Source organism: Anas acuta, chromosome 9, assembly GCF_963932015.1.
Source record: "Anas acuta chromosome 9, bAnaAcu1.1, whole genome shotgun sequence".
In the NCBI taxonomy this organism is placed as follows: Eukaryota; Metazoa; Chordata; class Aves; order Anseriformes; family Anatidae; genus Anas; species Anas acuta.
The window spans coordinates 17,796,485-17,810,221 of NC_088987.1; the positions used below are offsets into that span (position 1 = coordinate 17,796,485).

The following is a 13,737-nucleotide window of genomic DNA, read 5'->3' on the forward strand; positions in this document are numbered from 1 at the left end:
GCGGGTTTGAGGTACACAAAGCTAAAAGCCAGCATAGGAGTGCATGCTGCAGATCTCCTATCTAACAGTCCTGGTGCTTTTGTGAGCTTTCTGCTACAACTCAACAGAAAACGAGCTTTTCGTCAGGCAGAAGTGCTAAAAATAGCAACCCCCGTACTCACTCCATGAACAGAAGACCGAACTTGTGAAACTGAAACATATGGCAGAAAGCTAGCTCAAGTGCATCCTTCCTAGCTTTCACTTCGCAAATGAGGGAGAGCTTTTTGCCAGCTGGGTGTGGAAAAATGTGAAACCAAGGACCCCATAGGTAATTGAGTTCAGAGGAATGTACAGGCTTAGTTGTTTTACCATGAACAAATACAGGCATACAATCTGAAATTATGTCGGATTAATTCTCATTGTTCCATATTGCTCTTAATCAGAGTCAACAACACCTCGATTCATCTGTTAGTCAGTTCTGTCATACTGACATTTTTTGAGTTTTAGGTCCAGCTGACTTTCTGAACCTTGTATTTGAAGTAGTGGGAAGCCTCTATGTCTTGAGGCAGCAAAAATTAATGGAAAGTTTATTTTGGCAAGTATGATCCTTGCAAAATAAGAAGGGGAAGCATTCTCCTGAGTTTAACATCAACACTTGATTTTGTCCTCTTTAGAAAAAGTGAAGTTAAAACCTTGATATGCAGTTAAGTTAGCTGAAGTATGTTTATTTGGTAAGGGAATAACACTAGAAAATAAGATACTTGAGATCAACCAAAAATGTCTGTCTCATCTCCTGTTATTTTTTTCCATTTAAATATTTTTGTTCTTTTGGACTTAGCACTGGATCTCCATCACTCTTCTGTATGTCTACATAGCATTTCATTGGGCACAAACGTATTTCCAGTAGTGACAACAAAGGATTTTAAGGCCATCTAATCCCTGAATGGAAAGTGAGTTTGATATGTCATGTGCATTCTTCTGCTGAATTCTTTTCATGATATTGACAACAGTAGGACAGAATGAAAAAAAACAAACAACAATAAGATAAAATCCAATAAATCTCTGCAGTAAGACTTGGAGGACAACACTGATTGTTGTGCATGGCTCAGGCTTTATATCTTAAGTGTGAGAACCAGTGGAAACTTGCACTAATGAATTTTCATATGTTCCAAAGTACTGAATGCAGTGCTGGGGGAACTGGGAAGGCTTTTTCTTATCTGCTAGGGCTTTCTTAAACTGAAAGTTATTTGCTGTGCTAGAAAAATCAATGCAAGAGCTATTTTAGGGATATATCCACAAATCTGGGTTATTTGGCAAACCTGAAATTCATATCCCAATCTGACAGTGAAGATGGGAAGTTTAGCATACAAACACAATGACTCGCTCCAGCATTCTGGTAAGAACGTGGAGTATGGACTGCCTGGTATTGACAGGTATGCAGGTAATGGTAACATGTCACAGTCTGCCTTTATCTACTAACAAGAGATGACTTCGCTATGTGAAGGGACCTTCACATCCAGAATTGAGGGTGTATGTTTGTGCAGGGGTTGGTCATCGGTTTAGGAACCCGTCAGAAGAGGTGAGATACTGGAGGAGAGCTGGGGAGTGTCCGATTTACCGAGTAATGGGAGTTTCACTGGGGGTATGGTCTGTCATAAGTCTTGAAAGTGTTTGCCATGTTTGCAGCCATTTTACAGCTTTTCATAGGTGCAAATAGATACAGCAAATTAATAGCAATGCTAAAGAGCAGCCCTGTTATCCAGGGCATTTTCATTTTAATTATTCAGTTCCTATGGGCTTACCCAGGGAGAGATCTCCCAGTCACAGAGCTTCTGTTTTCTCTGGCAGATAACCTGAAATGCTAAAGAACCCAACAGGGAACCTTTGAACAAAATGCTATTTGCAAAAAATATAAATTTCCCTTTGTTTCTCCTCTAGTCAGTACCTCAGAGCCATACTGGCAGTGTTGTGTTCAACTAATTCACATTAAAATGAATTTTAGTTAGGCTGAGACTTCTTGTTGTTACACATTGCCTCAGAAAAATAACTGACAGCCAATTAAAATGAATTAAAAATGTTGGTCTGGTGTTAAGCAGTGGCAACTGTGAGAAAGTGATTTTTCTGGCCGCTTTGTTAAGTTTAAACAAATACGGACAAGCCCAGTAAGATCTGTCTTATTTAATCTCAGACAAGATGCTCAGAAGCAGTGGTTGCATTACCTCTAAGAGGCAGACAAAAAGGCAAAGTCTTTGAGTACTTAGATTTCATGTGAATAAACAGATAAGGGACTCTCCAGGACAGGACTGATACTCCCTGCCTATAGGATAAACACACATTTTTTCATACTGCAATATTCTTTCTCCCTACCCCTTAGCAAAACAAATTTAACCTGAATCTAGTGTTACCACATCTTGGATGAATGGAAAGATTACTGGTGTTTCTGCTGAGTCTTAACTGCCCCAGTTTTTCTTGCACTGGGGCATTATGGACATGGTTTTGATTGAGAGCTGATCACACTTCCTTCTGTGATTAACTCCGGCTTTCAAGCTATCAGGCATATCAGGATGTTCCACTCCCTGGTTTTCGAAGTGGGCTTCTTGTGTTCTTGTATTTCCAGTCTAGTGGCTGTGTTCAGAGCTGTAGCTTTGTTTCTGGAGGTGCATAATATGGCATAGGATGGCATGCCATCAAAATACATAGCTGCTGAATTATGCACATTGATTTCTAGCAGATCATAGCTGTATCTTGTAGCTCTAGTGGACTTGGTGATTTCTTTAGCTGAAATAAACTCTCTGCACTTTAACTCCATTTAAACGTATTTGGATGTTATTCTGATGCACGTGGCTTTATTTAGCAATCAGTTGCAATAGGGATTTTTTTCTATTTATCCAAAAAAAGTTGTGTTTCTTTCAGATGAGTAGGTAATAGTTGTTCAATATCTGGCCACTAGAGCATGCACTCTTCTGTACAGAATCTGAAATACCGTTGTTCTTTTTTTTGTGACATACATTAAATGGCAGACCTCAGATATGCACAAGCACCTAGATTTCCTGCTAAAGCCTGCCCCATGTTTCATTTGTTGTTTGAGACTGATTTATGTGATGATTAGCATAATTCTTCCTGAGATAGTTTAAAAAAAAAAGAAAAAAAAAAGGGGGGGGGGGGGAAGTGTGTCCCCCCCTCCCTGGAGACCCCAGCTTTAAGACTTTAAAACATTTTTTTCTGTGTAAGTTGCGGGTCACTCCAAGAAGTGCTGGAGACTGCTGCAGTAGATAGGATTCCCATGTTGGAAACCTGCTACCAGTCATCTCCTTGGACTCCTCACCCCACAAATAGGCTGTCTGTGCACAAGTGTTGCTTCCTGAGCCTTTCACACGTTTGAATGGTGAAAGAGTTCTGGTTACTTGAGGTCAGAATTCCTGGTCTGGGACTGTATGAACTGAGAGATGGTAAGGAGGGACTGCCAGGGGCTGGGCTGGGGGGTATCAAAGTAGGCAGGAAGCACGGTTTCATGCCTGTTACACTTTTCTGAGGCAGGGTATTTGTTGTCTCCTTGGGAGCAGTGTCTAGAAGCCGTATGTAGGAAATTCCAAAAGTAAGGCAAAAAGGTGGAAATTTCCATTAGATTTACAGGAAACAGATTTTTCTATGAAATCTTACAGACTTTAGTGATAGTTATTTTTCAGCAGCAAAATCTTGTTTGCTTCTTGAAACCTTTGCTTCACACAATGACCTGGCCACCCACTTACCATCTGCTAAACCTGATGCATAAACCATTTAATTGAAAAAACAAATGAATATGCGGTTCTGTGGAGATGGTATTTAAGTGCGTGGATACGTATTTAAGTGCTGATAGCTCAACTGATGGTCCCCCAGGTCCTTTGCTGTAGTGCTGTTACCTTGCCAGCCTGGCCTGCAGCAGTACATGGGGCTATGTCCTAAACACAGCATTTTGGGTTTGACCTTGTTGCAGCACGTGATGCCCGCCAGCCCATCTCTCTGTGGGTCAGGGTCCCTCTGAAGAGCAGCCCCAGTCTGCAGTGTGTCAGCCACGCCTGCAGTTTGGGGGCACCTGCACCTACAGTGCTGGGGGCGCGTCCTGTCCCAGCATCCAGGCTGTGGAGTAAGAAATAGGACAGTATCAACCCCAGCGTCTCTCTGGGAAGCAAATCCAAAGGAAATTACATGAAAAGCTTTTACCTCTGTCTAAGGAATTTGATAATGATTTAATTTACCTAGCTACTATCTTGAGTCTAATTTTCCAGTACTTCACAAGATCACTGGGGGTAATAGTTAATGACATCTATAATGTGAAACAGGACAGTTGGATAATAACTAGGATTTAATGCCCTGTTTTATTTTGGGTTTATAAAAGAGGGCGTCAGAGGTTATTTCATGAACCAATGACCTGTGAATGACTGGCATGAAATTGTACAGAATGACCCCAAAGTGTTACAGTGTCATGAAAGCAGTTAAAGACTGGTAAGGCATACCTTAAGGGAGATAAAAAATAAAATAAAATGGGTAATCATGAGTTTGCTATGATGCAACACACATGCAAAGTAACAGGAATGAATTCCACTGTAGCAGAAAGAAAATGAACTCTACAGAGTGCATAGTGACTGTCATGTCTGGCGTCTGCCCGAATTTGTGTGGATGATTCGGTGAAGTCATAAATCAGTGACACCACTGATTTTCTTTAAGGTTGACATGCATAGTTTTTGAGGCCAAAATTTTGGAAACTTTGGCCCTGGCATTTTGGAAACCACTTAGTCAAAATCATCTTGGGTGTGCCAGTTCTCTTAAAGAATGAAGCTGAGGTTGTTGCAAAGCGCTCACGCACAGTCGGGTACTGAGTTTGGAAGACTGCTTTTGCAAGACGTGTTTAATATCCTTTTGCTTCCCTATCACTCAGATGGGAAATGTCCAAATTCACAGGAATAATGTAGGGCTTAATGTAGTAAAGGCTGTAAAACAATTTCAGATCTTCTGCAAACTTCTATGTAAGTATGAAATCTTACAAGATAATTTGGGGCTTGATCTTACATTTGTTTGAAGCTAGTAGTGAATTTCCCAGTGATTTCATTAGTGTGGCATGAGACTCCTGGGGCAAGAGTCTCAGGTCCGTGGGGTACGTTTATGTCTATTTTTGAACATCTGCTTGCATGAAGAGCAGAATGAGTGCAGCCACCTCATGAGTCAGAGGAGAGAATTCTCTGGTGGACACAGTTATAATAAATTTAGCCCTGGTTCTTCTTCAGCTGATTAAAACTAATGGGGAGTAGGAAATGGAGACTGCATTGGCAGAGGCAGCATAAATCTCCAAAAAGTAAGAAGCCCTCTGCTAAAAATCCAAGTGCTTTTTTAAGTGGGGAGAAGGTAGTGATACCTGTCCAAGTTGTTTCTTTTCCGTGGAAAACAATAATGTCTGTTGCAACTAATTCTGACAGTAGTAGCTGGGAGCGATGTTTTACTGAAAGCTGATGCAATCTCTTTCCCTCGGTATATTGTTAATTTGTGTTTAAATCATTTGATATTGCTAAAACCACTTGAGTTAGATTACAAGGTACCTGTGTACTTGAAGTCTATTTGTGTATTTGATTAAATATGACCATCTTGATCCTACAGATTGTGCTGCCGTGGCTGTGGTAAAGCTGAGTAACCTGTGCTGTGGAAAGCTGCTCAGTTCTCGAAGTGGTAGCTTTTGATGAATAAAGCCCAGTGCCTGGGATCTCATCCTGAAGCACTCGGGTGATACTGGCCGTGGCTCTGTTACAGCCAGTGAAGGATCCACATTGTGGGCAAGGCTGTTCTGGCCAGAGCTGCTAGTTCAGGTCCGACATCTCCTTGGACAGCAAAGGAGCCTCAGTCCTTGTGCTCTGGGGTTTTATGGGTTGCAGGAGAACCTCTGCAATTCTGCAGAAATGACTGGTGCAAGTAATGCAAAGTAAGAACCTGGTGGGGGCTCATGGGCTTCAGCTGGCCACTGGGTTCCTCGAAGCTTTCTGGGCTCCAGTGTGCTGAGTTCTTGTCCGCTATGGGGCTGATGTGAGAGAGGCCAGACTTCTGGTACTGCAGTTGTGATTTGCAATGTTTCTTCTCCTGTGCTCGTGGGCCAGAAATTCTGCAAGAGGTAGGAATGTGACGGCTGAACCACAAAGCCGTTTAGATACTTAACTTGTACTGATTTGAATTGATGACTCTTAGGTGTCTTGTTTTAGGAGTTGTTTTTTTTTCTTTTCCTTTGATCCATGTATCCAAGCTTCTAAACAGGTCCTTGGTTACTCTTATAGGTTATATTAGGCGTATATCGTAGCTAAATAGGGCGTTATAGTCATCCTGTTTCCAGTCCACATGGGAGGAAGGTTTTAGCTGCAGTCTCTTCCAGGAAAGATCATCAGACCACATCTCCTTTGTCTCTATGAATTGTGGGAAGTCCTTTAGCAAGAAATGTTAGATGAGGATTCCCACACACCAAGGTCTGTATGCGCTGCAGAAGAGCACACAGCATTAACCAGCAGCTGGGCCCGATCTGATTTGGCTTTTCCTAACTTTATGCTAGATTCCTGCTAGACTACGATACTGTGCTGTCAATTCATTTTCCACATAGCTTAAAACTTTTGTGCTTAAAGACTTAGCGTTCCCAATTTGTTTCCTTTAGTATAGCTCTTAGATGTTTCGTCCCTGTTTGCTGGACCTATCCTCTCTCTTTAATGGTCAAGATGCATGCCTCTGGAATGGGAGTCCTCTGCAGGATTTCCATCGGAGAGTGTTTTAAATAGAGAATGAAGTCTTCTGGGATTACAAACATTCATCTCATGAGAAAAATATAGTATGGCCAAAGTAACAGAGGGATTTTTGAGAGTACAACCTTTTGACTTTAATACAAATTGTACTATGTGATGACATGGACATAGTTTTGATCACAAGTTTTGAAGTTGGGTTAGTACTGTACAAAAATGATGAAATCGTTCAGGTAATTGAAACTTGGACCAGTCCATCCAGGGTGATTGTGGAAAATTACTGTGGTAGAATATGAAATTCTGCACCTTGGCTTTATAGCTTTCAAAGCTGGTTTCCCACCACCACAGTCTGTCATAATGGGCATACAAACCTAGCAGGAAAACCTGTACACAATGAAGCATCTGCTTTACGCTCAAGTGTTGGCTTCTCAAGGGTCTTTCAAGCTGAGTTGTGAAGCATGAAGAGGTCAAGTGACTCATCCAAGTCCTGCAAAATGCCAGCTGAAATTAGGATCCAATGTGCTTCTGGCTTCATCTGCTTTGTACTCGATCCAGTAGGTCACAGTGCTGCTTTGCCGGGGCAGAACAGTGCCCTGATGCACGTCGCTTCCCAGTTATGGACTGCAATCAAATCTTATGTGAAAGCATTGTTCACTTTGAGAGGTTTGGAAAAATGTTTCTTGTTGACAAACTATCCCCATAAAATGTTAATTAAAAGACAAGTATTATAGGAAAACTGTTAATTGCGTAGTTACGTTTATTATCTATGACAAGTTTTATTTACAAAGCAGAGCTGTTACATGAAGCCTGTGGTGACAAGGGGAGAACAGGTGTGAACATAGTGGCGTTCAGGTAGGTTTTCCTCCCTGCCTTTCAGAGCCTTTTTGACAGCCTTGCCAGGCTGTGCTGCGCTGTCCCCGGGAAGCGCAGGCTTCAGGGAAGCAGCCGTGCCGGGCACAGCCTGGTGCATCAGGGGGGCTCCAGGCTCCAGCTGCACTGGGCTGGGCTTATTCAGGAGCTGATGGAGGAGTTGCTGTGCAAGAAGAAAAATACTGTCCCGGAACAACTCGTGAGCATAAATCCTCAGTGGCAGGCTGAGTGTCAGACATGGATTTGCAGCAGGAAAAAGGTGCATTAGCCTTGCTAATAGTGAACATTAAGGGCAAAGAGGGATTAGAAATGTGGAAGGATGACTTTTTTTCTTGCACTGCTCCATTTCACTACAATGTTCTACTAAGAATACTACCTTAGCTTTTCTCTGGAAATTGGCCAGTGAACCTTGTGAAAGTTTTATGGAGGCTTATTACTGCCTAATTCACTTTACAAAATGGAAGTGTTTTTTTTTTCCTCTGCTTTCCAGAAGTTTGTCCTTGCCTGCTTCATCAAAGGGGCCAAAGTTCAGACCAAATTTTATAAAATCTGAAGCAGTTAAGCTTTCATGATTTGTCATTAAATTGAGTTTTATATTTAATCTTCAATAGATGTTAAATTTGCCGTATATAAAGGCTACTTTTGGAACATTATTCTTAGGTACCACCTGCGAGCACTGAAAATCTTCCTTTATTTTCCATTTCTAATTTAGAAATGTTGTCCCTTATCAACATGTAATTGAATGTGCTGTCAAATACATTCAGACGGTGAGTTATATTCAGTGTGGTACTAAAAATACCAATTAAATGCCAAAAAGTTAAAAATAATAATATAATATCTTTTGAACCACTTTAAATATTTGTGATTCTTTTTGTTCTTTTGTGTGAATCAAATAGTATCAATACTTTAATTCTTCAGGAAACCTTATTAATGTTGTCAAAGACTTAGCAAGTTGCTGCATTACCCATGAAGTAAGTTGTTTTCAGAATGCTACAGATAAATATTAACTATGATCAGTAGATACTGTATTGGTGTCTCTTGGAATAGCTGATAATAGTTCAAATTCATTGCTAAGATGCTAGTAATGTCCTATGAAAAGTGAAACTTGAAAGAAATCTTACAGTCCTCTGCTTTTAAAAACTACCAAAAAACTGAAAATGAATTTTTCCTTTTGTATTGTAATATATATATATATTTTTAAATGCCGCTGCACTTTAATACATGTAAAAAAATCTCCTAGGTGTTTTTCAGTTGAATTAATTTCACATGTAACTCCATTATTATAAGTGTTAATAAAAACAGTTTCTCCTATCTGAGGAATTACATTGACCTACTGAAGTAGTGTGCCCAGGGTATGAAAACATCTGCTTGATTGGCAGTGTGATACTTTTTATATACCGTTTTCTTTACATCAGTTATTGAAAAGGAGAAGAACATTTCTTTTGACTGTGGATTTCTGGAGAAAAGTTGCTATGCGCTAAGATGGCTTGAAAGTAAAATTGCAGCACTGTTCAGTTTTGAACTTGGCACTTTTCAGGATGGCACTTTTCAGGATGCCCGTGCAGATGCAATACATGCATGCCTGCAGAAGTTGGTCACAATAAATGTTCTGCAGTCACGATCATCACATCCAGCTTTCCTATAGCCACATTCAGCGCTTACCTGAGGAGGACATAATACCAACTGTTATGTGAGTTTATGTGGTGGTCTTCCATAGGAATACTTGAGCTTAATTAGTTAAATTTGGCAGTGGCTAATGTGATTATTTCCTTATTTTCTCCACTTTACAGACAGGATCAGACAAAAAACAAAATATTCAAGCTTCCATTAATTTTGGATGCCCAATTTTAAATTCCAGGTAGTGGTTTTACAAACTTCATGATTATTCTTGGTCATCGAGCAGTGCGGAAAAAATGTGGAAGTTATTATCCTAGCTGAAAAGGATTGAGCGTAATTCAGCCCCAAACTCAAGTGATCTGTGAGTTCCATGCAAAACGGGAGGAAAGAAAACCTGTGGCAAAAATGTTCAGTTTGCTATATGATCACCTCAAAGCAATTGAAGTCAAATCACTATTTCATAACATTATGAAGTTTAAAAACCCAGGGGTTTAATCAACACCATGAGTAGATGCACCACCCTGGTTTTGTGTTGGACTGCTGCACGGATCCATTGTATAGCTTATGTCATTCTATTCGGCAGAGCTCTCGTGCAAGACTTCAATGTTTTTGATGTTCTAGATTATTTTTGGTGTTCAGTTCAAATTTTAAAAAACTTACACGTTACAGAAACAGCAAAGCAGAGAATTTTCAATCCCACTGAAATGCAATGGAAAACTTCAATTTGAACCTACTAGCAGCCAACTATATTAAGGCCATCCTATTTCTATAAAGCTGTTTGGCTGTACTGTCCTATTTCCTCGTTGTGTGACTTAGAATAAATAGCTCTAGTAGCTCAGCACTGGGTGCCATAGAATGGAACGGCTCGGGTTGGAAGGGACCTTAGAGATCACCCCGTTCCACCCCGCCTGCCATGGGTAGGGATGCCACCCACTAGAGCAGGTTTCCCAGGGCCTTGTGAGTACTCCTCTTTGTTTTCAGTATAAATTTGCAAGTAATTCTCATCTTAGTTGTGGAGTAAAAAGAGAACCAGAATGTTTTCAGTTTCTTCAGTGCTACGTTTTCTGTTTTGAGATCTTGGACAGTGCAACTCCAGGGTTCGAAATGCTCATCAGTGTACTACGGAGCTTGACACTTAATCAAAAATTCACTTCTCCCATTTCTGGTATTCATAATAATTACTGACTCATCTATAACTTACCTACAAGAGTTAGAGGATATTGAATATGTAACTTATTTATCACAGTGGTGTGATGAATTTACCCCATATTCCCCTTTTTGTCTGTGAAACAATTCCTACTTCAAGAAATCATTTTCAGATAATTCTGAAAAACTACAAGACTTCTAGTATTTGTTAACGAGTATTCGTCAGCCTGCTTACAAATCATGGATTATAATGACCTTGCTAGATGCAGTAATGCAGACTTAACATGTTTAATTGCAGAATTGTGAATCACTTATACTCTTTGACCAAATTTAGTAAACATTGACCTTCATTTATGTTTCATAATAGCCAGGTGAAATGGTATGGCTAGGTAGTCATCTTCTGTGCATACTTAATAAGTGCACTATCTAGTTTTATTTGAAGATTTTTTATAGGGAAAATATTGCTTGTGCATAGTCATTTCATTCAATTTTTGCATTAGTGAATTAATGCTTTGATTTTTTTGAAACATTCTGACTTTATTGAATTTCAGCATTTTTTCTCTATCTGGAAGGGAAGGCCATTTTACAGCTGCCTTACCTTCTTTCACCACTTCAGGTATGTTACAGTGTGCCTACTAATTTAGGTGGTTAGCAGTAGCAGGCAGAATTTCCTAAGAGCTGCCTGTCTGTACTTCCTTAGTGAATTGAATATATGCTACTACCTGCAACGTCTCAGGTTAGCCCAGTTACTGAACCGAAGAAGGATTATTGAGGTGCACAGTGTAATCTGTGTGGTGGTAAATTGTAACTCATCCTGCCTTTGGGACTCTGGCCTTGATTTGAGGACGCAAGCTGATATCCTCTGCAAGGATCTGAAAATGACCACTGCTGACTTAGGAGTTACTGTGAGACATTGTGTCAGTATGGGTGCTGGTGTGTGTCCACCCCACAGATCCTTTTCTGTCAGCTGGAAAACAAGTGTGTTCCTTTGCAATGTCCCTACCTTGCTTCCAAGGCAGCCTTTCAGTTTCCCTCTACAAGGGTTGCTCGGTGGCATACCACATTTAGAAAATGACCAGCAAGTCTTCAGTGTTCTAAAAGAGCTGCTCAGAGGCTGTCAGTGACAATAACGTAAGAGGCTGGAGCAGTGTGGGAGCTGTGTAGATCTGACAGTGACCACTGGGAGAGGGCACTGACTTGTCTGAAATCCCACTTGATAAAAAAAAAATAAAAAAATCAAAGTATGATGTATTACAACTTACAGCGTCACTAAAAGGAAGCACTAATCCACATCCAACAAATGTGTGCAAGGTAGAATAATGTATCAAAACAATTGGTAAAATACAAATTGAAATTAATGTGAGAATATACCCTTTGAATAAGTTTCTGCTCATACCGTGTGTTTCATGCACAATGGCATGCCTCGTTTGTCAAGAGGCAGCTCATTTAAGGCTTTCTTTTTTATAAACGTCGCTTCCCTTCCAAAATCATGTTGTGAGAGCATACTTTAAAGCTGCAAGACCAACTGTGTGAGACTGGGGGAAAGAAAATACTAAGGGATACCTCTTGCATGCTTGCACTGAATAGTTTTTGTATGTTTAGCAGTAACTTATTGTTAAGGTCCATTATTTCAGGACTTTTAAGCAAGGCTTGTCCAGAAGAAAATGAGGCTTTTTTTTTTTTTCCTCACAAGTGATTTCTGTGTCTGTTACTACGGAAGCAATACTGCCTAATATCACAAGAGGGGTATAGATGTCTAGAATTTTTCTTTCACCTATTTTATATCTTTGAATAATATAATTTAGGATGATGCCTTGGTGTTTGTGCACCTAAGGAGAACCTTGCAGGAGGAGATAACACTGAGTGTTCTTTCTGGCCTCAGTCCCTTTTACCTTGCTAATGCTGCAGTAGCTAAAAACTAAGAACTGGAACTGCTGAGTGAGTGGCTGGCCCTCCGAACTAGCTGATTGATCTGCAGGAGGCTGGTTTTACCTAGAAACTGCCCTGCCACATTCCTGGGGCTGGCCTCCTCTCAGCCTGGCATTTAGGCCCAGTTGTTTGAAACAATCTCTTGTTGTAGCAGGCTGGGGTGAAATGGAGCTATCTGTCAATTTGAAAAGGTCACTGCCTGTGTCAGAATGACAGGGATTCCAAATTATCCATTAATCTCCCAATTTAAAATTGTCATCCTTCTTATTACAGCCAGGCAGCCACACGGGCTAAAATAGACCTCTTCTCTTACACCCGTGACCAAGCAGCTTTTTTATTATCTGGCAGATAAAATTGGCAGTGCACTCCAACATTAAATATTCATTGACTGCTCTCTAAAAAGAAATGGCTGCTAAGAGGTTGGGAATATATGAGAAAACAGCTGAAGAAATTGCAATTGATTTTCTTGTCTTATCTGCTAAGGTTTGGGCTATATGATTAGTGTAACACACTTAGCATATTCCTATATTGGGTTGAGTCAAAGGTTAATAAATGCAAGAGCTTCCCTGCCCCTTTACAGTTTGGCATTGTCTTCGTATTGTTGACCCGCACAGTATGTTAAATGAAGGATAAATTAGCGTATAGAAAGTGCAATTCTCTACAGAAAAGAGGATTTAATAGATTTTACATTGTCAAAGGAGAGGCTCTGGAAGAGAGAAGTCCTAGATAAGGAGACGAGGCCTGTAATGTGTTCAGTTCTCTTGCACGGTATGAGAGTGTGGTGCCAGTGTAAGAGAATCAGGGAGGGCTGTGTGCCACCTGCTGCTCTGGAGGGGAAGGAAGGCCTTAAAATTTGCTTTTCTGTGTCTGTCATCCACCACCTGGGGCCCCCTTCACTGTTGCTTCTGTTCAAACCATGTTAATTGTAACTTGTGGGCTTTACGAAGTGGTGAAATGGGTCTGGCATGGGGCAGTGCCTGAGCTGGCAGTGCTCCTCTTGTGAACTTGTTTCAAGTTTGTTTCAGTGCTGGCAATGAAAACCCAGACAATTTCTTTATAGAGGCTTTTTGGTCAAGTCACCTGTGATGAAAACATGGTATATGTAAAAATGTAATTACCAGGCTGCCTCAGCCAGCACTCAGTCTTCTCTGTCTGACATCCTCTCACAGAAAGTAAGGAGAAGCTTCAGAGGCAATGGCAAAAACTGAATGGTAAGCAGGGAGAGGAGAAGAAATGACTCAGCCTTCTGGTTGGCAGATTCAGGAAATTCCTCTCTATTTCCCTCTATTTTTAAACATTCTTTTAAAACAGATATTAATAATTCTTTAGAAAGATTATGTGTTCTAATTTTAAAAAAAATTGTGTGCTGAACATTAATGGATGTACACGAACCACTGAATTCTAAAGAGGCTGCAGTACAAGTCCTCTGTATTTGTGCCAGTGGTCTCAGCTT

The 13,737-nt window shown here is 40.5% G+C and overlaps 1 protein-coding gene across 1 annotated transcript in view; it reads left to right on the forward strand.

Moving 5' to 3' along the window:
• OTOS (otospiralin) overlaps window positions 1-13,737 on the forward strand; it is a 475,301-nt gene that overhangs the window by 96,997 nt on the left and 364,567 nt on the right. The window contains exon 4 of the mRNA XM_068691723.1: window positions 3,211-3,428. The gene's annotated coding sequence lies outside the window, so the exon portion shown is untranslated. The remainder of the gene's footprint in view (window positions 1-3,210; window positions 3,429-13,737) is intronic.